This window comes from Oryctolagus cuniculus, chromosome 8 (assembly GCF_051225735.1).
Source record: "Oryctolagus cuniculus isolate XC-2025 breed Fujian yellow rabbit chromosome 8, ASM5122573v1, whole genome shotgun sequence".
Lineage (NCBI taxonomy): Eukaryota > Metazoa > Chordata > Mammalia > Lagomorpha > Leporidae > Oryctolagus > Oryctolagus cuniculus.
The window spans coordinates 5,594,857-5,615,802 of record NC_142874.1 but is presented as its reverse complement, the minus strand read 5'-3'; the positions used below and the strand labels follow the sequence as shown (position 1 = coordinate 5,615,802).

The following is a 20,946-nucleotide window of genomic DNA, read 5'->3' as shown; positions in this document are numbered from 1 at the left end:
TTATTTTTTCTCTCCCTTGAACCAGCTTCAAAATCTTTATACTTTCCCTCCCTCTCCCCTCCCCCAGCCTTTTCTCTCTCTCTTACCAGAGAGGTAGAGAGAGAGACGGAGTTTTCCCATCTGCTAGTTCACTGCCCAAATGCCTCCAACAGCCATGGATGGGTCAGGCCAAAGTCCGACTCAATCCAGGTCTCCTTCATGAGTGGCAGGCCCCAAGCGCTTCAGCCACTACCTCTGCCTTCCAGGATATCCATTGGCAGGAAGCTGGAATGTGAAGCCAGGACTCGAACCCGGGCATCCCAAGCAGTATAAATGCTGTTCCAAAATCCTGCCCCTACCTTCTGTTTCCAGCAGACTCAGATAACTCACATAAGCACTGCAAAGACTTATCACTGCAGGCACAGGGCAGCTCAGTGAGCGCAGGCTAACAAGTAGGTCTCCTCTGGCCATCAAGTTCCAAATCAACCTCTGGGACCCGCCCAGGAGAAATGGGGGCAGCCTCAAAGTGCATGGGGCAGGGACTCTAACGATGCCTCCAGCGCCCTGAATTATATAAAACATGCCACCGAAGTGTTAGGGGAACACATCCCACTTTTTATGTACAAAAGATGCACTTTATGGGGCCAGCGCTATGGCATAACAGTTTAAAGCCACTGCCTGCGGTACCAGCATCCCATATCGGCATTGGTTCGATTCCCAGCTGCCCCACTTTCAGGCTATCACCCTGCTAATGAGCCTAGGAAAGCAGCAGAAGACGGTCCAAGTGCTTAGGTCCATGCACCCATGTGAGAAACCCGGAAGAAGCTCCCCGCTCCTGGCTTCAGCCTGGCCCAGCCCCAGCTGTTACTGCCATCAGGGGAGTGAACCAGCAGCGGATGGAAGATTTCTCTCTCTCCTTCTCTCTGTAACTCGTTCAAATAAATAAGTCAATCTTTAAAAAAAAAAAAAAATCCCAATCCTATCCCCTTTCCAGGTGGCCAAAATGGTTTAAGTGATGGAAGCGATAAAAGATGAAAGTGACTACGCGGTTTCAAAGGGCGTTTGGAGGAGAACAGGATTCATGCAAACGCGCTGAGACGCACTCCTCCTGAGCAGAAATCAAACCAGACGGCACGGGACACCCTCCCCCTCCGAGGGCCCCTTCCTCCAGGCGCTGCTGTAACTCAGCTGCAGCCGCGCGCCAGTCACCAATCCTGCCGCAGTCCACTCAGTTCACCTTCGAGCCGCCCTGTCCTTGCTGACGAGATGTTCGGACTTCACGGTGCTGACGGACAGACACTGCTGGGCCTGACTCGGCAGCTCCAAGGGAGCCTCAGAACTCAGACGCCTCGTGTGTTCCAGGATGCCGGTGCCGCCGGCCTGGGGACTGCACGTGTGAGAATCACTCCTTAGGAAAGTCCCCATTTCACTGTGAAGACACTGCCAGTCAGCTAGGCTACAAGATCATTCTGGTCCTTGAATTCCTCTAATATTTTCTGGCCACATTTTTAACACCTAACATATATATGCTTAGTGCATATTCCACAAGTGTATGTGTCCTCTGATCCTAACTTGATTATAAATGCTTTCAGTGTGAAGACTGGCTCTTGACATCCATCTTTGCACCTCCTACAGGTTTTATACCTGGTAGATGACTGACCAATTCTGATTTGTCTAACCACTGAATATTTGCATTAATACTATGCTAGGACACTGCCTGCAAGAGATAGTTTACCAGGGCCAGTTAAGATACCAGCATCTGACACGAGTACTGGTTTGAGCTCCATTTCTGATCTAGCTCGCAGCTAATATGCCCAGGAGGCAGCGGATAATGGCCCAAGTACTTGGGCCCCTGCCATCCACGTGGGAGACAGGATAGAGTTGCAGACTCCTTGCTTTGGCCTGGCCCAGTCCCAGCCTTAGTTACGTGGGAAGTAAATCAGTGGATGGAAGATCTCTCTCTTTCCTCTATTTCTCTCTCGCACACATGCATGCTTTTAAATACGTAAAAATAAATCTTAAAAAAAAAAAAAAGGCAACGCGCTTCAAGTGCCACACATTTGTCTCGCCCTCTCATTTACCACAGGTAAAGTCCTCTCGGGGGCTTTAACATCCTGAGGCCACTCCAGTCAATGCAACTCATGTGCAACCCTAACAGGACGGTTTTTAGACTTTCTGTTAAAGATTTATTTCACTTACTTGAAAGGCAGAGTTACAGAGAGGTAGAGGCAGAGGCAGAGAGAGAGAGGTGTTCCATCCGCTGGTTCACTCCCTAGGTAGCCCCAACAGCCAGAGCTGTCCTGATCTGAAGCCAGGAGCCATTTTTTTTTTTTTTAATTTTTTTTTTTTGATAGGCAGAGTGGACAGTGAGAGAGAGAGACAGAGAGAAAGGTCTTCCTTTGCCGTTGGTTCACCCTCCAATGGCCGCCGCGGCCGGCGCGCTGCGGCCGGCGCACCGCGCTGATCCGATGGTAGGAGCCAGGAGCCAGGTGCTTTTCCTGGTCTCCCATGGGGTGCAGGGCCCAAGCACCTGGGCCATCCTCCACTGCACTCCCTGGCCACAGCAGAGGGCTGGCCTGGAAGAGGGGCAACCGGGACAGAATCCGGCGCCCCGACCGGGACTAGAACCCGGTGTGCCGGCGCCGCTAGGCGGAGGATTAGCCTAGTGAGCCGCGGCGCCGGCCGCCAGGAGCCATTTAAAAGGTGAAAATGTCCTTTGTTCTGTTGTTCTGCTTAATAGCCCTTAATTCCAAGGTAAAAATCTGGTAAAATGTTAACAGAGAGCTACATCAAAACCACAACCATCTTATTCAAAAGGACTGCCTCTCAATAACCCCAGATCTTGCTGAATTTCAGCGGAAGCTCTGGTAACGGAGAAGTAGTAACTGCACCAGCACAAACATCCCCCAAAGAATTCTCTTCTGAGACACTGGCGCAGCTCCAACAGTACCCAAGAGAAGGCATGTTCAGACCGTGAGCGCCCAGAGGTCTGCCCTCCGCCTCAGCCGACCCCGTTTCTCCATCTCCCCCTTCCGAAATCGAATCGCACACCTATCTGTACAGGTGCTCTTTACTGGTATCACACTGGGCACCCTGCCCTTAACACCAAATCGTACAACGTATCATCAACCTAGCTAGCTCTCCGCAGGATTGAATTCTGTCTCCTTTACACAGTTCACCCACGTGTGATAGATCATCTGGGGTGTCCACGGTTTACGCACTTAGAGAACAGTCAGCGATCGCTGAGGGGACTCACACTCCACCGCCGGTCGGCGCACTGACTGGAACGGCCGCTGCCACCAGTGATCCTGCCACAACACAGCCAGCGGCACGGCGCTGGAAGGGGGAACCAGAGAAGGAAGTTCTGAACCCACGTGGTACAGGGAGGGAGAGCACTGGCTCCATTTTTTAACCTGCTTTGTATACTGTTTCCAAGCCCGTGTCCCCTACCCTGGGTGGTCCTACAGAACAGCATCAAGCTTACCAGTCAGTTCGCAGCACGCGGATCCCCAGGCGAACGCCTGGGGCTCAAGATACCACTCTATGGCTTTTGCCCACGGCCAGCTCTCCCGTCAAGCTGCGCACTGCTGGCTTCAGCACCCCACTTCCTCCCCAGACGCTTCCAGTGCTGGGCTCCCCGGACCTCGCTGAAATTCCAGATGAGACATCCGAGAACGAGGTCCGCTCCAGGGCTCGATTTAGAGTCGGGAGGATGAAAGCCAGGCAAGTTTCAAGGGAATCACGGTTGCGCTTCTGTCCTCCCTCAACCTCATGCTCTCAGGTGATAAAACGCAGAGACCGTGAAATGTCATGAAAACACTGAGAGGTGGGTTTCAAAGAAAAAAAAATGAGGCCTGATTGAGCTCTCCAGAAAGCCAGTCACAGAATTCTCAACTACTGGATTGTTCTCTGCTCATTTACATTATCCTGATGCATTGGGGGAGGGGGAGCAGCAGGTGTGAGACCCCAGCAAGCACCGTGACAGACCCCCCTCTGTCTTGGGGCAGTTCCCTCTCTTTCATAGTGCTTCCTCCATGTCCACAAACAACTGATCACAAACCTATCTACCTGAGAATCTCACACTGTGGTCCCCCGAATCTCAAACACAGAGGTTACGGGACGCTGTTTCTTGATCTACACTCTGTGAACACGAAGCCAGCAGAACAGTGCTATTCAGTACGAAGAACGAAGAACGGTAAAACCAAAAAAGGCCCTCACGCTAGTCAGGAGCAAGTGGCCTGAGGCAAGGGGATGTGAGAACCTTTCTGGGAAACAGTATCCAAGGGGACCAGGCTTCGGACAGGGATTCAGGATCAGAAGCAAGTCTGCTTTCCAAACTGTGGCCAGGGATGGCTCCTAATAGCTAAGCAGCAGTGGGTCCAGGCGCTGCCAGTGCGGTGTGCAGTCAGAAATTCACACAACCTGCCCTAATACTACCTAAACTCCCTTGATGAGTTCAGCGCTTGAGCAATTGGACAAAACACACACTCAGTCCGATGAGCTAGAAAATAGAGTCAGAGGGTGCTGTCTTTCGTGCTTCCTTAATTCACAGTAAACAGACAGTACTACTTTCTTTTGGCAGATGAGAAGGATGAAGCATGGAAAGGTTACGAATTTGGCCCGTGGTGTGGATCTTGTCCATGGGAAAGCAGGACTTGAGTCGGGGCATATCTGCCCGTCCTCTCATTGTTCCCCCAAGATTCGTCCACTTGTGCCTGCCCATCTGTAGCCAGACTTGGGAAGAAGGTGAGGAGGAGGTAGTTGGCTAACATTGACGGATAAATCAAATCTCCTATCTGTTTAGATTCTAATCCAGTCGTCTGAGGACAAGGTCTCGGTCACGTGCTCTGTGGGTGACTAAGTCTCTTGTCAGACACCTTGCCATGAACCCTGCCCTGCTGTCCTGCAAACAATCGCTGTGCAGGAGCCAACCACACCAGCTCCCCCACGGGCGGCCTGGTCTGCCCTCTGCTCCCCCACCCGCTCCAGGCCAGCATTTTCTAGCCAGGAGAAGGCTCCTAGGCACAGTGATTTCTTAGACCCAGATTATCAGTGGACAGTATTATCAACCAGTATTATGTTTTTGACTCAAAACGCGGGACTTCCTAGGAAATAACTGGGATTTCAGATTCAGTTAAAACTTACATGAAAACTCAGGATGATCTGTAGTTCCTAATTACAATCTAGACTGTTCTTTAATCCCATGTCTCCATACATGGACAAGCAAAGCATCAGGCATCCGGCACAAGGCAGACACTCAGCAACTGAACGAATGAATGAGTGCCATGTCTTCATAAAATCTGTGCCATACAAGCAGTCTATGTATTACAATGTTAACTAAAAAGAAAAGGTTTCAAAACTGTATAGGTACTCTGGTAACAAGCACACTTTTTAAAAAACACCAACAACCAGAAAGAAACATCAGAAAGTCTTCAAGTGGCCCGACTAAAGTTACTTCTCTTTCTACAAGTTTCCAATTTTCCAATAATAGGCATGTATTAACCATAAGCAATGAATAAAACTATTGTAAAAATCCTCACCAGTAGTGACTTATTTATTCTGCAGGCTTTATTATAAAGGAATTGTTAGTCAAAACAATCTCAGATTGCTAAAAGGAAAAAGAGGGAAAAAAGAAAAAAGCACTCATTCTACGCACACTATTTTTCTTTCAATATAATTGCCACTGTTAATATTTATATAAGCCAGCAGAAGTATACAGCTACAGCTATTGCCCTCTGAAAGCATCTAACTAAAAACAAAACTCCACAACTTCCCTTTCTTTGGTGATTTTTATTTAGCAATTAGCAAGCAGCAATTCAATCTCATAGCAGTGAGAGGAATCTTTAACTGCGCACATTTTACTTTACTCATCTGCCCAAGGACCAGCTGTTGATAATACAGAGACAAGGGGAAAAGGCAAGACTCCTGAGGGCCCCCCGACCTGAGCAAAGAGCTGCAGCAGAGCTGTGGCTGTGGCTAACCACTTCATATCTGAACTTTAGCATGGAAAAGCGGTGGCCAGGTCAGGCCTGCTTGCGAACCAGAGGGTTGTGAAGCTCAAGCTCCGTGTTGGCAGTTGTAAAACTCTGCCCACAACAACGGGCGCCGCTCAGTAAAATGATTCACTCTTTCCAGAATCAATCAGATCACCAACAATTTAGACAAAGAATTTCATGACTTTTTTTTTAAAGGTCCAAGATCAGACCTTGATCTGTTTTCCTCACGTATGTTTTTTACAATCCATCTTCGTGTTTCGCCAGTTAACAACAGCCCCGTGACTGTTTAAGATTTCCAAAAGTTACAAAGACGTTACCAACAAAATATTATATAACCTTTAAAGTTTAACTCCGATCTCAAGCCAGGTTGTTGCTAGGACTTGGACCTTAGCAGAGGTATCAGTAGTTAAAACCTGCTTAAGAAGCTGGAAGCTGAGCTGTTGGGTTGGGGCCATCATCTCCAGAATCATTCACAGGCTTCAAGTTCTCCGCAAATCACGTGAGCAGGGCACATGCTTTCAGAGTAATGTAGAAGGCACCTTCAAGAGCTGTTCCAGAAATTTCTAATCAAAACATTTGCTCACTCTATCTCTTGATGGAAAACAGCTCTAGAGTGATGCAAGTTTTTAATGTTCCCATTCTCCCCATGAAAACCATCATTATTTTTACCAAGACTACATAATTCATGAAAAACATATTTGAAAAAATGCCTCGTAGAGCACTCTCGGCTATAGCTCTCCATCCCCCTTCCATTTAGATGTACAACTCTAACAGATTGAAGACTTTTCTGTTGATGCCTCGAGACAGAATCAGGCTCCAAGTCAGCCTGCAAGGCAGAGCTACCTAGTCAGAGCCAAGTCCTCGGATGCTGTCGGTGCTGCAAAGTGACACCTTACATACTCAAACCAAAAGCGAAGCTTTAGCCGCCGTGGCTGGGCATGGAGGCCTTTTGTGCCAAGTCCTCGCATTGTCCTGCACCGTCTCATGCCCTGTGTTCCACCCAGAGGAACGACCCACCTGGTCCCTGAGTCTTCCTGGAGAACAGTGTTTCTATGCAAAGTCCTCTCTAACATTTTCAAGTATTTATAACCTTTACACATTTATGACATGGAGATAGAACCACCTCACAGAAGAGTAAATGATCCACTCAATTCACTGTAAACACATCAACAAACAATAACTACTGTTTCAAATATTACCGCCCCAGCAGTCATTGTGGAATTACAAGTTATTCATTAATCTGTGTTGTCATTAAATGAGCTACCAAATGGGATTACCAAAAGAGCACCGGGCACTCTTCTGTAATTTAGGAAGGTACCTTACTACTTCTGCAGAACAACTTCTGTGTGCACTTACCGTTAAAATAAGCTATCTACAGACTGAAGGCTCCACTCATTCATCCTTTCAAATGTACGATGGGCCAGACCTGCTCAGGATCCTGCTGACAACTAAACAACACTGATCCGAACTCCTGTCTTATTAGGCCTATATGACAGTGATACAAGAGGGAACCAGCGATTTAGAAAAATACCTGGTATGTCAAAGCAAAGGATAAGCGCAACAGCAGAAAATAAAGCAAGTGAAAGGCAGGGATAGGAATACTGACGGGGAGGGAGACTTCGCTATCCATCCCACCATACAGAGATTAAAGACGGGGTGAAGATGCGGTCAGCATCGTGGCACAGGGGGTAAAGCCACCACCTGCAGTGCCTGCATCCCATATGGGTGCTGGTTTATGCCCTGGCTGCTCCACTTCCTCAACAGCGCTCTGCTAATGGCCTGGGAAAAGCAGATGGCGGCCCACATGCTTGGGGCCCCTCCATCCATGCGGGAAACCAGAAAGAAGCTCCTGGCTCCCAACTCTGGCCTCACCCAGCCCCTGCCAATGAGGCCATCTGGAGGGTGAACCAGCAGATGGAAGATCTAACTCTTTGAAATAAATAAATCTTAAAAAAAAAAAAAAAAGCCTTGGGTAATAAAAAATCTGAAGCTTTTGGGCTTCCTATGGTTGACAGTGTAAATAACTGCAAATAGGATATAAAGAGAAAAATGAATTTGGCATGCCAACAGTCTCAAGACAGGTATGATGGTATAAGGGGGCTTCCACTGTGGTGAGATAGGGTATTGCTACAAGTACCCAGAGTACTGACGCCCTCTCTTCACTAAGCACTGGCAACATGAAGGCCAGGCAACAAGTTTTATATGGTGCGCATGGCACCCCTGGCTCTCTTGACCCCTGCCCTGGGAGAGACAGCAGCTTCCACTGCCCCTACCCTAATCCAAACACCGTGTCTTCCCAGGACAATTACAACAGTCTTCTTACTGGTCCCACTCATTCTTGGCCTGCTGCAAATCCACTTGATGGGAAAGATAATGGACAGAACAACTGCAAAGTTAATGAGAATTACTCAAGGAAACCCACATTGAGCTTAAGACGCTTCTCTCCTGTTCTCATCTCTCTCAATCAGTTCTCCACGACAAGGCTGAGGACTGGGAATTCAGGGGATGCGAGCATCAGGCAACAAATGGTACACACACAACCAGTGAAATTAAAGCTTTCCATGTGATAAATTTGTCACTGGTAAATTACAACAGGAAGACTCCTGAAGTGCCTTAGGAGTCCAACGGCCACAAAGCTGTTAGAAGGGTGCTTGGGAGCAGACAGAAGTCAGTTTTGAGAAGAGACAGCTGGGAAAACACATCCAGCTATGAATCAGCAGCCTCTCAGTTCTGAGTCAGCTCCTCATGATAAGGCTGTGGAGTGGGAACTCGGGGGACTCCAGGACCAGGAGTGTAGTCACGGTCAGCAGCAGCCCCACTGAGAGGCTGTCATGCCAGGGTAGAGAGCCTGGACCGGAAGGCAAGAGCTGTATCTAGTCCAGGCCCAGGCACTCACGTCCCACATGACCGGGGAAAGAGTTTCCTCAGCTATAAATAAAAGGGTGATGAGGATACTTACTCCAGCTATCTGAGGGCTGCTGAAAATGTCAAATTGAGCATTTCAAAGTTGCACTGCAAAACCATAAAGCCCCAGACAAACGAGATGTGTGCGTGTGTTTTAATACACACAAGCTCAAAAGTATTCACTGTCCCATTTGAGTTGCTCACAGATGACTATTGTATTTATGCAAGATGCCAAGAAATTATCTTGGTCACAGTGATGTCTGGAAAACGACTTCACGCGACCCAAAAGTCAATCACCTCCTCACCCCAAAATGTAGCCAATTTCCCCGGGAGCTCCAGGCAATCAAGCACTGGGGAAAAAAAAAAAAAAAAACCAACCAGCAAGCCCCTTTAAACTCCACAACAAATTTTAATAGCTAAAATTTTTTATCTATAAAACAATTAACTTTTGAATTAATAGTAGGCATTCTCTCCCCCTGATAAGTCCCCTTTCAACCTTCTGTGTACCTCCACACACCAGTCTCCCCTTCTGGAATGCTCACTCTCATGCTGAATCCTTCCCACTCTTTCAGGACACAAGCCCTTGGCCATCTGCTCTACAAAGCCAACCCCCAGTGGCCCTGTACCCAACATGCGGAACAGAAGAACAGAATGAAAATCCTATGTAATGCCTCCTGAGGATTCTCTGCATTTCTTACAGCTCAGAGCGTCCCTGACCACCGCCACGGTTCAACTTTTCCCTTGGATATCCTGTGTAAGGCGAATCGCTGGGTCTCACACTGCCATGGGTCTTGGTTTAGAGAAGAGTGGCCTCCAGGCCATGTGTGATTCCCACACAGTGACATGTGTGGAAACGGTGTCTATTCCAGGTAATCTTGGATCTGTATTTACATTTTTTAATAAATAGCTTTCAAATTTTAATGCTTTAGCTGCTATTATAAGGTATTTATCTCTCCTTGTACCTCAGATACACCATAGTGTTAGTTTCAAGTTCCTTAGTCAGATGACAAATTTCTCAAGGGCATGAACCACACCTTAAATTTCTTTCTGTTTTGCTTGTATTGTTAAGCTAACACCAAGCAGAGAGAAGGTCCTTCAGCAAACTGTTCTTAAATTGGATGTCTTTATATATATTTTTATTTATTTATGTGAAAGGCTCAGTGACTGAAGGAGACAGACAGATTCTCCGTCCTCTTGGTTTACTCCCCAAGTGGCTACAATGGCCTGGGGCTGGGCCAGGCCAAAGCCAGGGGCCAAGAACTCCATCCAGGACTCCCACACACGTGGCAAGGGCCCAACTATTTGGGGCATCTTCCACTGCCTTCCCAGGCACATTAGCAGGGAACTGGAGCAGAAGCTGAGGCAGGACTCAATCCCAGGCACTGTAATATGAGATGTGGGTGAACTAAGTGGCAGTTTGACCTGCGACGTCACAACGCCTGCCCCAAATTAGATATTTTTAAATGAACCTTCTTTCATCATACAAATTCAAGCAGTCTTTCAAATAAGCTGTTCACTTAAGTTCTGAACAACAGTCACTCTCTCAGGGACAACAGAACCTCCTAATACCTAGCTCAGTATGAAATAGAGCCAAGTGTTCTGAAAAAATTACACATCTGAAAATCTGATTGTATCTGATTAATCCAAACACAAGTTAGAGGCAGGCACTTGATGCAGTAGCTTAGTCATGTGTGGGATCCTCAGGGCCTCCTCCTCTGATCCAGCTTGCTACCAGTGCACACTGCGGGAGGCAGCAGGTGACGGCTCCAGGCCTGGAGCCACTGCCCCATGTGGGATCCTCAGGGCCTCCTCCTCTGATCCAGCTTGCTACCAGTGCACACTGCGGGAGGCAGCAGGTGACGGCTCCAGGCCTGGAGCCACTGCCCCATGCGGGAGATCGGATGGAGCTTTGGCCTGGCTGCTGCAGGCAGAACAGAGGATCACTCCTGTCTCTGTCTCACTGCCTTTCAAACAAAATGAAGATAAATTACACTGTTTTTACAGACATATACACAAAGCTAATGCTAACACTGATACCTATTCTTAGAGTTTCATTTATTTTCACCTAGTAGAACTGTTTTGAATGTTGACTTCATTTATTTACTACAAAAAAAAAATTCCCAAGGAAAAAGAGTAAGAAATTTCTTAGAGAAAAGTTTTCTCAGCAAAGCGAATTTTTAGTATCCATGACAGTAATTCTCCTGTTTATAAGGACATACATTCAGGTAAACCAGGAACTTTACTGGCATTATGAATACAACTGCACCCAAGAACTTTACAAGTATACCATTTAATACAACTATTTTCACATTCTTCCCTGAAAACCAAAGAAGTAATTCAAAGGGACCAGTGCTATCCAATGGAAACATTATGTGAGCCTCATAATTAATTTTAAATGTTCTAGTGCCCAAATTTAAAAGAGTAAAAAGAAATAGGTGAAATAAATTTTAATCATTTTATTTAACCCGACATATACAAAATTTTATTTCTATGCTATCAGTACTGAAAATTTAATTTATAGAAAAATTTGTTTATTTTATTAAGAGACAAAGAGACATGGAGGCCTCCCATGGCTGATTCACTCCTCAAATGGCCACAAAGCCCAGGGCTGGGCCAGGCTGAAGCCAGGAGCCTGCAAACTCCCAGGTCTCTCACACAGGTGGCAGGGACCCAACCACCTGCTGCTGCTTCCAAGGGTACACGTTATCAAAGTGGAACCAGGACTTGAACCTAGGCACTCTGACATGGAACACAGGTATCCCAAACAGCAGCTTAACTGCTAAGTCAGATGCCCACCCCAATATAAAAAATTATTAATGAAATATTCTACATCATTTTTTCATACTATGGTCTTTGAAATCCATGGTGCACTTTACAAACTAGCTATGTTTAAGATTTTTATTTTTAATTAGTTTTTAACATTCAGTAGAGCTGGCAGATAAAATTCTAGCAATATGATATTCCCTTCCTGTCACCCTCCCTCCTCCTTCTCCCTTTATTTCTGAAATAACATTTTAAATTTACATTACAATAAAGGCTTAATGCTTCACCAGAAAGAAGTTTAACAAGTAAACATAAAAAAGACCCCAGTTCTGTGGAAATATGGCCAATGGATATAAACAATTCAGAATGGAAAAATGACCATTTCACCCATACACAGTAAATTTTAAAGTTATCACAGTTCATTAGCACTACAGTAGTATGACATCCTTAACTACTGGTTTGACAAAGGTATGAAAGAAGGTTTCACAAAACTATTTGCAGCAATACTGACACATATAAGGATGTCTTTTTAATTTTTTATTTATTTGAAAGGCAGAGTCACAAAGAGAGAGAGGAAGACACACACATACAGAGAGAGAGAGAGGAGGGAGAGACAGAGACCTTTCATCTACTGGTTCACTCCCCAAAAAGTCACAACAGCCAGCGCTGGGCCAGGCTGAAACCAGGAGCCAGGAGTTTCATCCGGGTCTCCCACACGGGTGCAGGGGCCCAAGGAAGAAGCACAATGGTGCTGTTTCCATGGATTTACCTCTGTTCCATTTCCAAACTCCATCATGGCCACAGATGAGGAAAGATTCAAACCTCACCCAGCAGGGAGTGGGATGCTGTGTTCAGAGTCGTCAGCGAAACCTTCGATGTGCTGGAGAGGAAGCCGGCCCCTGCCCCAGGCCTCGCCCCAGCAGAACCGAGAATCATTACCTCCGCTCACCAAACCATGGGCCTGTGCATCCGCCCACCGCAGGTGCCATAAGAATGAAAATCACATGATAAGAGAACTGAAAATTGAAGAATTATGAAGTAACAAGGAGAATTCTGCAAGTATAATATCCATCACTCTGCCTCCCCATAAAAGAAACTATCTCACAGCCTTGAGCCAACTCGGCAGCAGATCTTGACTGACCACTCAGCTCCTTCCCTCCTCTCCTAACCACCACCAATCAACCAATTCCAATTCTTCTTCAGTGTCCCTCCAAGGCATAGACATGTTGTCTGTGGGGGGCTCATCAACTGAAAAAGTGCACTGTATTCTGTGCAGTAAGAACCGTGCCACTCTGTGATACCTTGCATGGCCCTCTTTATACCTTCTTGGACACCTGGGCTCTGAGATTCCTGGCTCATGTCTCAGGGCTACTGGAGTCTCTGCAGCCATGCACACGCAGGTGCACCCAGTGAGCACTCAGCGTCTTAGCACTCTTGACTTGGGACTCGGGTAGAATCCTCTTCAAGCTCACCATTCCCAAGAGTCTTCTCCCCAACAGCAGTGTTCTCCAAATCGCCTTCATGTCAGCCCTCCCCATCCTGCGAGTATGACTGTGAATACAGCCTCCCATCATTGCATCCATCTTACTCCGTCCAAGTCTGCCTTCTGACTGCACGTAGTCTTCAGTCTCCTGATCCTTCCTTTATCACACCCATCCTCGCTCCACTTCTCAACCTTTCAAGCTCTGTGAGTCATCACTTTGATTCCCCACCTCATCTGTCCTTCAACCAAAACCCACTCTAGGAAAAAGCCACCCGTTACCTTCTCCATTCTAAGACCACCAAGTGCTACATAGTACTTTTGTTGTGCAGTCAATTCTCACTATTCAAAGTAGTTTTGTTCTGTAAAGTCACCGCAAACACTGAACCACAGCTCCTAGACTGAACACAGGGTTAGTTTCCTGCAGGCCCCTGGTGACAACATTTTCGTCAAAAATGATTAACATGAAGCTTGTCTTTATGTGCATTTCTGCTTCAAGCCCTTATTTAATGTATAATGTTGCTCCGTGAACATTGAACTCCCAGCCAACCTCACTACAATTCATGCCTGAACAAAGTTCATCTAACACATTTTCTCTATAAGACACACCACAGGAGCTGACGCTGTGGCACAGCGGACTGGGCCACGCCTGAGACACCGGCAGCCATATGGGCACCAGTTCGTGTCCTGGCTGCTTCACTTCTGATGTAACTCCCACTAGTGGCCTGGGCAAAGCAGCAGACATGGCCCAACTTCTTGGGCCTCTGCATCCACATGGGAGACCCGGATAAAGTTCCTGGCTCCTGGCTTTGGCCTGCCTCAGCCCTGGCCATTGCAGCCACTTGGGGAATAAACCAGTGGATGAAAGACCTAACTCCGACTTTCAAAAAAAATAAATAAATCTTTAAAAAAAGAACAAGTAGACAAATCTGGTTTCTGGGTGCCCTGGGTCTCATCTCCTAAGGGACAGTCCTCCACCAGCTGTCCCTACAACCACCACCAGTTTACCCATTTTCAAATCTTCTATATGTGGCATTTACTGCATTCAAAGGCATCACTGTATAGACCCCTCATTTATTATTTGCCACAACGCAGAGAGTGAGGGAAACGAAGCACAGAGGCCACTGCTCACGGCGACACTGCCCGTCTGGGCAGGGCGGTCCCTGGAGAAAAGCAGCCTTCTCAAAGAATCCCCCGCGTTCCAGTGTCTGCTGTGACTGAGAAATTCCTAGTATCACAAGCGCAGTGCAAAATAAACACCTAGACCTAAAGTGCCTGCGGACGCTAAAAATAACGCTACCAATGCGGCTGAAAGCAATGCAGCCTGGCTGTGTGTGGGGAGAATCCACAAACTCCCGTCAGAGAACTCCACCTTCTCACTGACCGCGGCCCCTCCTCCACCTACCTCTCCACACTCACCCTCTACATTCTACTGCGTTAGGCTTTCGGGAAACTGGTGAACAAACTCTAACCATGACAGCCTGGTACTTCGTTTTAGAAAATTATCTGCAGCGGCCAGCGCTGTGGTGTAGCAGGTTAAGCCTCTGCCTCCAGTGCCACCGTCCCATATGGGCACCGGCTGGAGTCCCAACTGCTCCACTTCCAGTCCAGATCCCTGCTGATGCGTCTGGGAAGGCAGCGGAAGATGGCCAAGGTCCCTGGGCCCCTGTCACCCACATGGCAGACCTAGCTCCTGGCTTTACCCTGGCCCCAGCTGGAGTGAACCAGCAGATGGAAGATACCTCTCTGTCCTAACTCTCCCTTTCAAATAAAAACAAAGAAAATCATCTGCAGATAGAACATAAACACAAGAGTGGGTGCTTATGTGTGAGACGCCCACTTCTCACACTGGAGACCCAGGTTCGATACCCAGCTCCGGCTCCTGACTTCTGCTTCCGGCGAATCCAGACCTTGGCAGACAGTGGTGGTGACTCAAGCAACTGAGTTCCTTCCAGCCGCGTGGGAGCCCTGGATCAGGCCCTGACTGATGACGGGGGCTTACCTGGGGAGTAAACCACTGGACAGCAGCTCTCTCTGGGTGTGTCTCTGCCTCTCAAAAACTAACAAAAACTAGGTTAAAAAAGATGAGTACAAACATTATGAGTACAAATACCAAGATGATTAAAAATACACACGTAGCATCTAATTCTCTAAACAGCTAAAAATCTAAGAAAATACTAAGTGTGGGGACAGTGCTGTAGCACCGCAGGTTAAAGCCCCGACCATCCCATATGTGCTCCAGTTCAAGTCTCAGCTGCCCCACCTCCGATCCAGCTCTCTGCTATGGCCTGGGAAAGTAGTGAAGGTGGCCCAAGTCCTTGGGCTCCTGCACCTATGTGGGAAACCCGGAAGAAGCTCCCGGCTCCTGCCTTCGGATCAGCCCAGCTCCAGCCCTTATGGCCTTTTGGGAAGTGAACCAGTGGACAGAAACTTCTCTCTCTCGCTGTCTCTACTTCTCCTTGTAACTCTTGCAAATAAAACAAATCTTCAAATAAAATAAAAAAAAGAAAGAAAACACTAAGTGAAAAAGAAAAGAAAACAACACAAGAACAATGAAGGAATCTACAAAGCTCCGAGGCCCTACCCGAGCGGCTTTGCATGGCCCCTGTGTACAGCGTGTCACAACAGGGAACCAGAGAGCGCACGCGTCCAGCACAGGGATGCACCTTGCTCACTCGCGTTCGGCCAATACACTGCCCGGACCGTGCAAGATGGCTGTGTTCTCTTTCGAATGAAGACGACGTACTGTTTGGGGGTCTCACAAATTCACTTCCAAGCTTCCTTTTAGAGCTCAGAGCACACAGTAGAAACATTATCATAAAAGGTGGTCAGAGTACCTGGGCATCTTATAAGAAATACAGGAAAATCTATAATATGATAGCCATTATTCCACCGATAAGTAAGCACACTGTCCTTCCTAACAGCTGAACTATGAGAAAATGCTTCCCAAGTGGTCAGACCCTGTTATTTTACACACACACACACACACACACACACACACATGCACACACAGCCTGCTCTGTTAGTGGCTCTGAGTTTGGGGTGTGGAAGACAAGGGCTGCACAAGTCCAGCTGAGAGTCATTTAAAGTCTGCTTTTCCCTCTGCCCTTTGAAGATCTGCTAGATTCCACAGCCACTAAGTGCCAGCGTCTCTCCTGCCCACCCTGCAAACCTGCAGCGGCTTTAAGGAGAGGAACCGCAGCGGCACGGCCAGCGCCTTCCCTTCCCCTCGGGTCAGGCGCTTCCTCCCCCAGCAGGGCCGCGCCAGGTCACCGCCTGCCCCGCCCGGCAGCTGGGAAAATAGACTCTCATTACTTTTCGTCATAAAACCATCCTACTCTCCCGTAAACTTTTCCTTTTACATTGTTTTCATTCTTGACTAAAGATGGAGCATGTGAGGTGAAAAAGTCAAGTGGCTCCCACCGCTGCGCCGCGGCCCAGGCACACCTGATTACCAACACAGGCTGAATGGCAGGAAATCCTGCGGGCGGGGAGGCTCCGGCGGTCACTCTGGAATCTGTTCAGCCCAGACGCAGGCCAGGCCAGCACGTTCCACGCGAAATTCACTTTCTTCACTTTAACCTTTGCTTAAAGAATTCGGGAGGGGTGGGCCTTTGGCACAGTGGTGAAGGCGGCGGTTGGGACGCCAGTATCCGGGATCAGGATGCCAGATTCAAGTCCCAGCTCCACTTCTGACTCCAGCTTCCGGCCAATGGGCACCTTGGGAGACAGTGGTGACACCAGCCACCCACATGGGAGACTCGGATCGAGTTCCTGACTCCTGGCTTCAAGCTGGCCCAGGCCCAGCCATTGCAGGCATTTGGGGAAGTGAACCAGCAGATAAGAGATAATGCACTCTCCCCGCCCCCCCCCCAATTAAATGAATAAACAATCTTAAGAAATGAATGCAGCAACTTTTTTTTTCTTGACAGGCAGAGTTACACAGTGAGAGAGAGAGAAAGAGAGACAGACAGACAGAGAGAAAGGTCTTCCTTCCGTTGGTTCACCCCCCAAATGGCAGCTGTGGCCCGCGCTGTGCCAATCCAAAGCCAGGAGCCAGGTGCTTCTCCTGGTCTCCCATGCAGGTGCAGGGCCCAAGCACTTGGGCCATCCTCCACTGCCTTCCCGGGCCACAGCAGAGAGCTGGACTGGAAGAGGAGCAACGGGGACAGAATCCGACGCCCCAACCCCGATGCCCCAACCGGGACTAGAACCCAGGGTGCCGGCGCCGTAGGTGGAGGATTAGCCTAGTGAGCCACGGCGCCAGCCACAGCAACTTTAAGAAGCCTGTCCAACTGTACAGCCTCTTCTGTGGCGGGGAGTAAACTACGCGAAGCAACGATGAGCTACTATTCCAAACAGCTTAGGTAAAGAAACTCAGCTTACACCAGGTCATCGTCTTCCCCATCAGCTGCCTTTTCCTAAAATTATCCACCACAGGCTCCAAATAAAAGCTAAGAAGATAAAGAATGAAAGGAGAACCGAGTTCAAAGATCTAAGATTACAATATGTGTGAGGGGTCCTGGCTTTTTCCTGTAGTCCACCATCTGTCTAGTGCCGGTACGTAACAGGTGCTACTGTGTCCCAAAGAGAACACTGATGAGGCACCGGTCATCCCTATCCTCCCGGAGGCCGGGAGAGGCACATACTGGCAATTACACCCAGTGGTGCAAGGTGCTAAACACAGTGAGGAGTCTGAGAAACAGCAGGGCCACCTGGCCCAGGGGTGGGCATGGGGAGCTATCAGCAAAGGCTTCCAGCCATCAGAATCCCTGCCCCGCGCCAGGCACAGCCCAGACTCTGCAAGGACACCCGTATCTCAATCTCACAGCCACACCAGGAAGTGGCTGCTATTATTCTCAACTCACCAGAGAGAAAACAGCAGCAGGAACACCCTACCCAAGGTTATGCATCTGTCAAGTGACGGCATCAGATGTAAAACCTCAAGTCTGGCTCCCGAGCCTGCCACCTCTTCACCACCGCAGCAGGTAGGAGTTGGTCAGTTCCAAGAGGAACAGAGGACGCCAGTTCCAGGCAAAGAAACCTCTGTAAAGGGAAAACTCAAAACTGTTTGCGGAATTGAGAGACGCTCGCTTTGACTGGAGCGGGGAGTGCGAGGGGAAGAGCAAAGAGAAACGAGACAGGGACGAGTCACGTGAAGGAGGCTGGATTTGAGTTTACGAGTTCCATGTGACCGTTCGAGGTCCTCCAACACCAGAAAGGAGCAGAAGTCTGATGAAAGTAACACACAGGTCCAGCAGCACACCAAAGATCGTTAGAAAGCAGTAAGGCACCTTTTTAGCTGCACCTTCCTAACAGTGTTTGGCAAGTGCAAAACAAGGAGCTTGCCATACTCTTAGGACTTAAAGTTGGCTGAGGCACAATGCAGGAATCAAAAGATCTGTGTTCCAGATCTAGCCCCACCCATGAGGGCAACCAGTGAGCCTGCTTCCTATTCTATAAAACAAACGCTAACGGATTTAGATATAAAACCCATGTAAATGTCAGCACAGTTCATCGGATCAACTATAGCTCAAAATGTTTATCTCTAACACAAAGTAGCACAGTTAGCCAACACGCATATCTTTCTCACCACAAGCTTTGGAAAAGAAAATCACAGGGAAAACAGGTTTGTAACAGCATGTAATCTTAAAAAGAATCGTTTTATTTGAAAGGCAGAGAGGAAGAGAGAGATGGATGGATGGATCTTTCAGCTGCTGGTTCACTCCCCAAAAGCCTACAGAAGCTAAGCTCGGGCCAGACCAAAGCCCGGAGCCCAGGATTGTACGGAAGGAACTCACGCACTTGAGCCATCATCACCTGCCTCCCAGGACATGCAACAGCAGGAAGCTGGATCAGAACTGGAGGAGCAGGGGCTTGAACCAGGCCCCCTGACATGGGATGCAGGCGTCTTAACCACTGCATCAAATGCCGTCCCTAACAGGTGATCCTTAACTATAGCATCCTACACTTGCATGACTTGTTTCTTCTTGGAACCATCACCACTACAACTTCATAGGCCAAAAACACTTCATGGCAAGGAACCGAAATGATTCAGGTAAAATGGCCCCTGGCTAAGCGCACTCATGGGTAGGAGGAATATTCCCAAACTGCTGAGCAGACCCTCCAATCCCTGACCCTCCTCTTCCAGGGCCACTGGGGGATGGCAGGAGCTACCAGGAGACACGGGTCCTCCCATCTCAGGTATAAAGTTCAAAGGCGCAGATTTGGGGATTAAAGGAAACTTCAGGATTCTCAAAAAGTAAATTCAAAACAACCTCTACTCCCATTGCTTCCTATTCTCATGCTAAGAAATTATTCCATTTTAGACAATTAGAAAAATTAAAGGTATACCATCACGAGAAGGGAACCACAAAGAACCACAAGGAGAAAGAAACCTCAATTAAAAACTGCAATGCCAGGCCGGCATTTGGCACTGCTTGGCATGCCCGCATGCCTTATCAGAGTGCCAGCACTCGAATCCCAGCTCTGCTCCCAGTTCCAGCTTTCTGCTAATGCCGACCCGGGGAGACAGCAGGTTACGGTTCAAGTACTCGAGTCTCTGCCATCCACATCAGGGACCCAAACTGAGTTTCAGTACTGCTATTGTTGGTATTTGGGGAGTAAACCAGCAGATGGACACACTCCGTCTCTCGTCTCTGCCTTCCAAACAAATAAAAACAAATTTTGAGGTTTTTCTTCTTGCAGTACTGTTGATGCTACTGAATGTGTGACTCCTTTTTTAGGAAACAAGGAGCAAGAATTCCACAGAATAAGAGGCTCACAGAGGTGTGTGTACTCCAGGTACCTCTTCCCAAACTGCACAGTGTTCTATGGAAAATGAAAAGCCTGCCAACTCCCACCACCACACAAGACAAGGCACAATTTGTGAGTGAAGCAAGTGTGTTCAAGGTATAGTTGGTCCACTTACTTCAAAACTGGTTTTCACAAAACTTCACATGAGGAATAAGCTTCAGACATTCCCTGGACGCTTTAACAGGATACAGTCTTCACAGACATTCCCTGGACGCTTCAACAGGATACAGTCTTCACACTAGGTAATCTAGTTGCTGGCTTGCTTTTTTTCTCCTGGACTCTGCCTATGCAAAGCCAAATATTCTTCCGTTGCTCTGAATCATCCGAATCCCCTATGTATTAACATTTCTAATATATGCAATGGATGAGGACACAGGCTATTTGGTCACTTGCTTTTATGAGGATAAAAGAGCATGAAGCTGTCAGAATATTTATCTTGGACACACAACTGGATTAGGTCCAGAAAACAAAAATAGGGATAAACAAACATTTCTCTGGAAGGAAAAGTAGGAAAAAGCGACCTTTTTAGCAAGGGGTATGAAGACTGAACCTGACATTTTCATAACTGATCCGGGGGAGGCGTGCCAGAAATAGGGTCACATCTGCTGACAGCATAAAACATTTTCCACCTGGATGACGCCTAAGGCAAGCGAACAAAGGCTGCGGTCTCTCAAGGTTCTGTGAACAATGGCCAAATGAGATAAATGGCCAATGAGTCAGATCAGTATAGATAAAGATGGTCTTCAAGCCATCTTTTTTAAAAGTTTATTTTTTATTTATTTGAAAGGTACAATTAGATAGAGACAGACAGAGATCTTCCATCAAGGCTGCTTTGCTTCCGGTCCAGCTTCCCGCTCATGTGCCTGGGAAGGCAGCAGAAATGGCCCTTTTCACCCACGTTTAAGACCAGGATGGAGTTTCTGGGACTCCCTGCTTCAATCTGGTCCAGATCCAGACCCTCTCCCTCTCCGCTGCTATGTCTAAAAGAAATAAATGTCTGTATTCGCT

At 47.8% G+C, this 20,946-nt stretch overlaps 1 protein-coding gene across 10 annotated transcripts in view; it reads right to left on the bottom strand.

Annotated features, from left to right (window-relative positions):
• Positions 1–20,946, bottom strand: part of FNIP2 (folliculin interacting protein 2) — a 137,709-nt gene that overhangs the window by 98,067 nt on the left and 18,696 nt on the right. The window lies entirely within an intron of this gene.